This window comes from Xenopus tropicalis, chromosome 6 (genome assembly GCF_000004195.4).
Source record: "Xenopus tropicalis strain Nigerian chromosome 6, UCB_Xtro_10.0, whole genome shotgun sequence".
In the NCBI taxonomy this organism is placed as follows: domain Eukaryota; kingdom Metazoa; phylum Chordata; class Amphibia; order Anura; family Pipidae; genus Xenopus; species Xenopus tropicalis.
This window is the reverse complement of record NC_030682.2, coordinates 97,164,609-97,173,201: the sequence shown is the minus strand read 5'-3', so window position 1 is coordinate 97,173,201 and position 8,593 is coordinate 97,164,609. Positions and strand designations below refer to the sequence as shown.

At 40.0% G+C, this 8,593-nt stretch overlaps 1 protein-coding gene across 1 annotated transcript in view; it reads left to right on the top strand.

The window, feature by feature from the left end:
* The first annotated feature begins 661 nt into the window (after nucleotides 1-661).
* kcng2 (potassium channel, voltage gated modifier subfamily G, member 2) overlaps nucleotides 662-8,593 on the top strand; it is a 69,643-nt gene continuing 61,711 nt past the window's right edge. Inside the window, exon 1 of the mRNA XM_018094819.2 lies at nucleotides 662-769. The gene's annotated coding sequence lies outside the window, so the exon portion shown is untranslated. The remainder of the gene's footprint in view (nucleotides 770-8,593) is intronic.

Genomic DNA, 8,593 nt, shown 5'->3' with positions numbered 1-8,593 from the left:
CTATCCTTATAATACACAAGTATTCTTGTGTATTCTCCTGTAAATAATATCCTTATTAACAGTGCTTAGTAATAACATGTCATTTCTATCACATGACCCACTGAAACTTGAGTGAAATTTGTGTATTAAAAATGATATGTGCGTTATTCTTAAAATACAAGTTCCCTAGTAGTGCCATGACCTGTGTAAGTGCGCTTGGTCCGTGCTAAATGCATTAAATGAACACGGAACTTTTCAGGGAGTCCTTATATCCTGATCCAATTTATTTTCCAATCCCCTGTACATGATTGTCGCTATGGCTAGTGTTGGTTGCATATCCCGCCTTTACAGTCCCGCAGTATACAGGTGTAACGGGCAGTGGCAGGACCTGTATTAGAGCGAGCGTCACTCTGGTTATGGCCCCATGTATTCCCACAGCTCAGGTACACTAATATCGCCCCCACTCTTCCTAGTGTCCATACAAGCGCGCAAATAAAAACATCCCCAAAGTAACTGTGTCAGGATAGCGCCTACCTCAGCCGTACAGGGCACTTACCTGGGGCATGGAGCCTACTGATTCCCCACGCCTAAAGTCCCACCCGATAGCGCTGCTCGGTGCTTCCCCAGTGAGACGGCACAGAGGGGCGGTGCCGGGGGCGGGAGCAGGCTTCCCTGTGTAGCCCGGTGTAGCTGTGCCGCTGTATTGCTGGCTGAGGAGCAGTGTGTGTGCGAGCAAATTCACTTCAGCAGGGGCTTGCACTATCCGCGCATGTGACAATACAAACCTGCGGTAAGTTACTGTTCCTACTTACCTGTAGCGCCTCTCTCTTATGTGGGACGGTCCTGAAGTAGCCTGGCACTTGCCTGTGACTGGGTATTCTCCTCTCTAACTCATTGCTGCGTGTAGAGAACTGAATTATGTTTGTATAGGCATAGGGGTGGCATAGGGGCATATGTGTGTGTGGGTCTGGGAGCTTATATACTGCATGTACAACTTCTACTATCTACCTGTTCATGTGTGAGAATGAGTTAATAATGCCAGTGTGTATATGATATACAGTGCGGTGCCATGTAGTTGATTTTGTACCTGGTAGTGATATTGGTCTCTGCTGTGCTGTAAATAAATCCTTGTTATGGAGTTGGGTATGGAGCCCTAGGTGTGAGGCTTGTTCAGGAGAGGGGAGGACATGGTACCTTGCCTCTTGTTCCCACATTGCTAACCCATGTCTGTACCCAGAGCAGCTTTACACACCCCCTGGCTGTGAGGGGCACTGAATGACTGTATCTATCATTTTTGCTGCTTTGATGGGCTATTATTTTATGTGATTGATGGGAATCGTTTAAATCTAATCGCTGTGGGAATCTTGCTGGATATGGTAGAGAGCAACTATGTCCAACTTGTGATCCTATAGAAGTAAATCTTCTTGACAGATGCGCTCTCTTGGTACCATGGGGATCTTTCCCAAAGGGTTCAACTCTCACACACAAATGCTTGTCTTGTTGGCAAGTAATTACAGTTATAACAAACTAACACAAATATATATATAGAGAGAGAGAGAGAAAGAGAAAGAGCCTTTATCTGTAGCATCCAGGACCTCATAGATATTGGTATAGCATTCCAATATTTGTATTACTAACAACTTACACACAAGCATCTGGCTGATCAATGTGTTTGCTTTACATGTTCTAAAACTAATGGCATAGGGGGTATGTTGAACGCTACTGTTGTTTTTCTTGGCAGCAGTGGTCAAAATGCCCCTGTCACCAAAACAACACCCATGGAGAGTTTTGTCGCCACATGTCACTTTTTGTGTGTCAGACATGATGCTGTACATTCAATAGTATTCAGAGTGGAAACAGGCAGACAGGATGTTTTGGCCATCACTCTTGTCTCTCCAGAGGGCAGAGTTGGTTTAAAAGTTTGGGTACCATTAGCCTGAGGCTAATATCACACTGGCTGAAAACTGACTATGATCACCACCTGCAGGTTCTATTAACTGGGATTGCTCTGTCCCTATATGATGTGATGTGCACTCACACCTTTCTATTCAAATGAATGGGAACCGAGGGTAGTAATCATGGGTCCTTTTCAGGCAACTTAAATACACTGCTGAAAATTTCCTTGTGACATTCAGGGCCGCGTTAAGGTACCAGTGGGCCCAGGGCAAAATTTCCATTGGTGGGCCCTTCTGCCCCAATACATTTGAGATAGAACTACCCTCAATCAGGTGAACATCAATGATAATTGACAGAACTACCCTCAAGCAGGTGAACATCAATGTAAGGAAGGCAATGTAGAAATGGTCTGTACTTACTGATCCCCTGGTGTGCTGTCTTGGACCAAAAGCCGTGATAGAAGAAAAATCATCATTAAAGATATTAACTTTGTGTTGGAAAGAATCCCTAATAATACATTTTTCAGTAGAAAGGTAAAATGAAAAAATGGAAAAGAACCATAAAAAACTATGCTACAGAGCTCTTCCAGTTGATTAAATTGGGGTTGCTATTGGCAAAAGTTATACTAGATGAAAAGTCTGGTGGTGGACCCCCTGTCTTGGCAACCTCTGGGCAAAATTCCCTGGTGACATTAGTATTATATATCTCATATAAATAAGCAATTATATAATATTGAGGGTTGTCGTTCAAATTCTATATGAACCCACAGTTGCATAGAAGATAACAGATACGGCAAAGACAAGTGATTTAGTACTTATCTAGTTTTAAATGGGCCAAATGTAATTTATGGCTCTCTGCAAACCTATAGGATGAAATCCAATTTAGATGTGGGCAGAACAAATACCTATATTTTAGTATACTGTTACTAATATGTGGTGTAATGCATTTTCCGTTCCATTGCACTTCACTGAGGTAATGATTTTGGAGTAACTAATCTCATACTAAACTACAGTATATGTCATTGTGCCTCTTAAAAACCAGTAGCAGGAAGGCAGCTAAGACCACTGATTAAATAGGAAGAGGCTCATTAGGATCCTTCATTATTTGGTACATTTGCTTTAAGGTTTAAAAATCAGTTAGAAAATTCAGTTAACTGCACCATTAAATGATCAGAAAGCTGTCTACTTGAGCAGAGTGACATTTTTCTGTGCCTGGAAGATGTAATGGACTTTTAGTGGGTGGACATTTAAATGATCCATTTCTTAAAAGGAAGATGATATTGTGATTGAAGAAGAGACACTTGTACCCCTGAATCCTGCTGCTTAAGCCAGCCTGGAACACATATGTTCCAGTTTAGGGAAACAGACAACAGAAAATAAGTCTATTTCACATTTTTGTTTGGTTTTCACTCCATTTGTCCGCATCAATTTCTCTGATGATAAATGATGTTTTTGTTGGTAGCCATTTTTCATTTATCCTGTGATGCTATTGGTTATTTTAAATTAGGAACATTTGCATTCTGGTGTGTTTTGTTCAAATATACTTGGCTGGACAATATTCTAAAAAAAATGAAAGCGTGTTGTTCTTTTGTTGTTAGCAAGCATTGGGGCTGCTCTTTTTTAAGCACATTGGAATGGGAGAATGTGTTTTATTATTTTTTTGCCTTTGTTGTCTTCACTGCATAGATTTTGCCAAGACTATGAAGACCATTAACTATAAGCCCTCTCATGAAATTAGTACAGCTATAGAAATATATTGGTCATTTAGACTTAGTTCCAAGAATCTCAAGGACATATTCACCCCACATTCACCCTAACTGACCTTTAAGATGAGTTTCTGGGTTGATCAAATGGCCACTCTCCCCACTTTTTTTTTACTCTAAAAGGATGATTTACCAGTGGTCTAGTTTTTTTCTCAGTTTGAGTTTTATTAAAACTCAAATTCGAGTTTGGTTTGAAAACGTAATTGTAAAACTTCGCCATATAAAAGTTTGTGAGTTTTTATAAAAGTCAGTGGGAGTTGTCCAAGGCAAACTTAAGCAATTTGAGTTTGTGAGTTTTATTCGAGTTTGAAACTCGAAAATTAGAGTATTCAATTCCTTTTATTCTCTCGAGTTTATCAAATTAATAAATAAGCGAGCATTCGATATGAGAGATTAATAGATTTAGAAGAACAAACTCAAATTCACAAATTTGAAAACTGATAAATAAGCCCATAACTGTCTGGCAGACTGAGTCCTGAGTCCCCCACTACTCCAAACCCCCCCCAAGGAGACAAGCCCCTACACTTTGGGAAACACTGCTCTTTTATATTTTAATTGGTTGGGGCTGTAACCAATTAGCTGTTAGGTAGATATTAGCATGTAGAAAGTATTCCCATAGTTGAACCCATTTCAGACGCAACTTTTGACCTGTGCATGATCATGCCAGTATAGCTACTGGTTTCTGGATGCCAGTAATGGGTGCCAGGTATTATGAGCTGTGCCAGTGAAAAGTATGGCACAGTAAAGAGGATGTATATATAAATACTAATAAAAAGAAAAAAATGTTGTGTGCCACATACTTTGAAGCTAATACCTATATATGAATAAGCATAAGTAGATCATGATGAATATGGGTATAAATTAAATAAAACAAGAAGCTAATATATGACTGGGTTAATTTTAAAAGTGATCAGTAATGTTTTTGTTTTTCTTCTGATAAAGAAGTGGGAACGCCTAATGCATTCTTGAGCAGAGCCACACAATTAAATATCTCTGAGAGCAGCATTGAGTTACAATATGTATCCATCATGTTCCAAGTGAATAGCTTTTTCATTGTAGGTACTACATTCAAGTTGAATGTCAAATATCATTTGTAAAATGGCTAAATGATGGTAATTTCTTGAGGGTCCATGCTAGCTCAGAGGTATTGACACTAGACCTTGACAACTGCAGACAGCCGAGCTTTTAAATCAAACATTGCTTCAGTACACATTCTTTAGGTTAATAAAAATGATTGATAAGCTGATGGAGTCACTTAGCCATAATGGGGTTCCCTATAAATGGGAACTGTCTCTAATCCACTGTAATAGATGCTTAATTAGTCTTTTATTACAAAATGGTTTATTACTTTTTCTTATAGTGCTTAATATATAAATAGTTTATTTGTGTGCTTTGTCAGTGCAACATATTTTTTTTTACAACCATGTTGTTTGGCTGTAGTGTTAGGTAAAAAATAATAACTAATTTTTACTCTGTTTATACAATCTATTAAACATATGATATTGAAATGTATGTATACATTTGAGATGCATGTTTGAGCACACCTAAACGCATTTGCTTATTGATTCCATAATATTTTGCCTGGTTGTACTCACAAGCGTTCAGAGTTGCATTTGACTCCATTTGTGTTTGATTGCGTTTTTGTAGAAGCAACATGCTGCATTTCTTGCTCTTGAGGCACATTTATAATTCAGTAGAATAGAGGGTTGCATTTGAAATGCACATAGCTGCATTTTTTAAAAAAAAAGCATTTAAATGCAATATATGCTTTTTCTTGCACTCAGCACGCATGGCTAATTAGCAAGTAATTAAGATGCATTCTATGTGCAGCCATGCAGTGTGCATGAAAATTAAGTGCTAATTAGCCATGCAGGATATGGATTTAATATGTGGACAATATGGAAGGGGTGAGGTGGCAACCCTATACACAATCTAAATAAGTGGTAAATTGTGTCCGTACTAACGTATACTGGAACATTACTGAATGATATGGTCTAGTCCTCTTAGCGTTATGGTTGCTGTTTGTAAAAGTTCTTCCAAGTTCTTGAAATCAGTGCACCATATTGCAATAAATTAAAAGGATCTAAGGGAGAAGTCAAATGCACACAGTAGAGATTTTCATACACTATTTGCAGATTTGCATAGCTTTGCTTCAACAGAATATGTTGTGGAACACTGAAAAAGGATAAAGACAAATTATGTTGCAACATCACAAGACACTCTCTGAGATCCTCCAAATAACTGCAGGACTAAATATGGATTCTCAAATTCTTTTGGAATTAATGCCAGTGCAAGTGGAGAATAAGGCAAATTAAATAGTGGGCATAAATTACTAAATACTGAGGCACTGTTACTTATATTATTGGTATCATTTGTACAAAAACATGTAAACATTTTGCATGCAATTTTTTGAAAACTGTATGCTCAGGTCAGAAAACATTTTGCATTTATTCACACAAAATTCCTATTTTTTGTTTGCCACCACTTATCTTTGTCTTTTGCTTTTATCGTCTACCCTTTCCCTTCTTCTTCCCTATTCTCTTCCCTTCTTCCTCATTTTAACTTCTTCTCTTTCTTTTTTTCCTTTGTATATAGCTCAGTTACTTAGCAGGCTGCAGATGATACTCACTTTGCTCTATTCTGATATTTAAACTCAAAGATTAATCTACAGCCCTGTCATGAAGTACCAGTGAGCCTGTGCAGTTGATTGTATGTTTCTGGATTACTCTTCAGTTTGCGCCACACCCTGTGATTACTACCACACATGCATACCTCCCAACATTTCGAAAATGGAAAGAGAGACAAAATTATTTTGACCTCGCCCATTTTTGTGGCCACACCCCTTAAATACCACTCCCATTTGACTACATTTGGCAGGTTATTTAAAGTTTGAACACATTTCTGGGGGGGTTTTGGGTCCTGTTTTATGTGTTATTACAGTTTTGCTAAAAAAAAAAGGTGAAATTGCCCTTTAAGCTGCAAGTCTCAGTTCCCCCAAGAGACCTGTTTAGCTTATTAATTACAATTGTATCTTGGTGCAGGTGGGGCTTTTTACCTTTCTGGGCTCTCTGCTAAAAGCCCACTTATTTAATTAAAAGTGAGAAACAATGTTTCTAAGTGCAGGTGACGCTCCCTAAGATTTCTGGGCTCTCTGCCAAAAGCTACTTTTGATTAAATTAGTATCTATTTTAGCTTCAGTGCAGGAGATCAAAGGGAAATGAGGGACTTTTCAGTAAGAATCTGGGACTGCGGCTTGAGCTGTTAAAATCGGGACAGTTTGGGGGTATGCACATGGTAAAGCTCAGATCAGAAAAGTTGATAGAGAATGGGTTCAAACAGCAAGGCACTTGCTGTTAGAAGGAACTCTATTGACTGCTTTAAAGGAGAAGGAAAGGCTAAGTCACTTAGGGTGCCAAAATGTTACCCCTGGCTGGTGCCCCTGTTAGGAGAGAACAGCACCAGCCCGGGGTAGCTGCGAACGCTTCCTGCTTCACGCGTGCGCATGCGCAGTAGAGTGAAAAGCCGAACTTTAGCAACAAAGTCGGCTTTTCACTCTACGACGCATGTACCGGGCCCAGGGATTTCGCCGGCAGAAGAAAGAGGAAGCATTTGCTACAGGTACCCCAGGCTGGTGCTGTTTTCTCCTAACAGGGGCACCCAGGGACGGATTTCTGTTTAGGGCGCCCCGAGGCCGCCCCTGTTGGTCGCCCCCTCCCCCCACAGTGCGCATGCGTGAAAGCGCGCCCCCCCAGTGCGCATGTGCGAAAGCGACCCCACCAGTGCGCATGTGCTCCTTTAAACTCCCATATGGAGCAGTGGGGAGAGGTCCCGACTGCTCCGTAAGGGAGCCAAATTTAAAATTTTTCTTGCGGCGGGGCGGCATGCCGCCCCTAAACTTCTGCCGCCCTAGGCCCAGGCCTTTGTGGCCTCTCCACAAATCCGGGCCTGGGGGCACCAGCTCGGGGTACAAGGTAAGGACAAAAATAATTTTGACCACGCCCATTTTTGCGACCACACCCCCTAAATACCACTCCCATTTAACTACATTTGGCAGGTTATTTAAAGCTTGAACACATTTCTGGGGGGTTTTGGGGTCCTGTTTTATGTGTTATTACAGTTTTGCTGAAAAAGGTGAAATTGCCCTTTAAGCTGAGAGTTCCCCTAAGAGACCTGTTTAGCTTATTAGTTACAATTGTAAGCGATTTAAGTCACTTGGGGGTACCTAACATTTTGGCACCCCCAAGTGACTTAACCTTTCCTTTTCCTTTAAGACTCAGGGCATAGATGTCTGGGGCAGTGTCTAATTGTGCCTGAATAATCAGGATAAAATGTGCCATAGAATTTATAGCAATTTAGAGAATAAAGATTATGTAAATAAGAAGAGTTTCCATATATTTTGTGGCTAAATGTTAGAATGAAAATGGAATAAAAAAGCTAAGCACATAGATTAGTAATAATATTAATAACATGAACAGAAATTGTAGTCCCCCATGGGTCTCTCCTTCCTGTAACTTACCTAGCTGCTGTGGATGTAAATTGTCCCAGGGACTGCACATTCAGGCAAGATACAGCCTCTCATAACCATTTAAGTTGTCAATTCACTTATTTTTTTTAATGATATCTCTGAGATATCTGAGAATTACCATTTCTTCTGAGAATTACCAGGAAGAAAAAAATTCCTCTGAAACATTTTTTCCTTTTAATGCATAATACTTGTCTTTATACCCTAATGCAAAGAGCATAATGTGTGAGGTAATAAACCACCCTGAGGTATCTTGTAACCCGCAGGTCTCGCAAATTTATCCTGAGGTCAAGCTAGCTAGAATTGAAATTTGGGCGACCATTGAAGGTTTGTGGTGGGTATGGGTCAGACTGGGGAAGTACACTCTTCTTGTGATCCTGAACTTTCCCTGTCTTGGAACCTAAGGTGTGTGCAGAAGTAGTGTACAAAGCAGA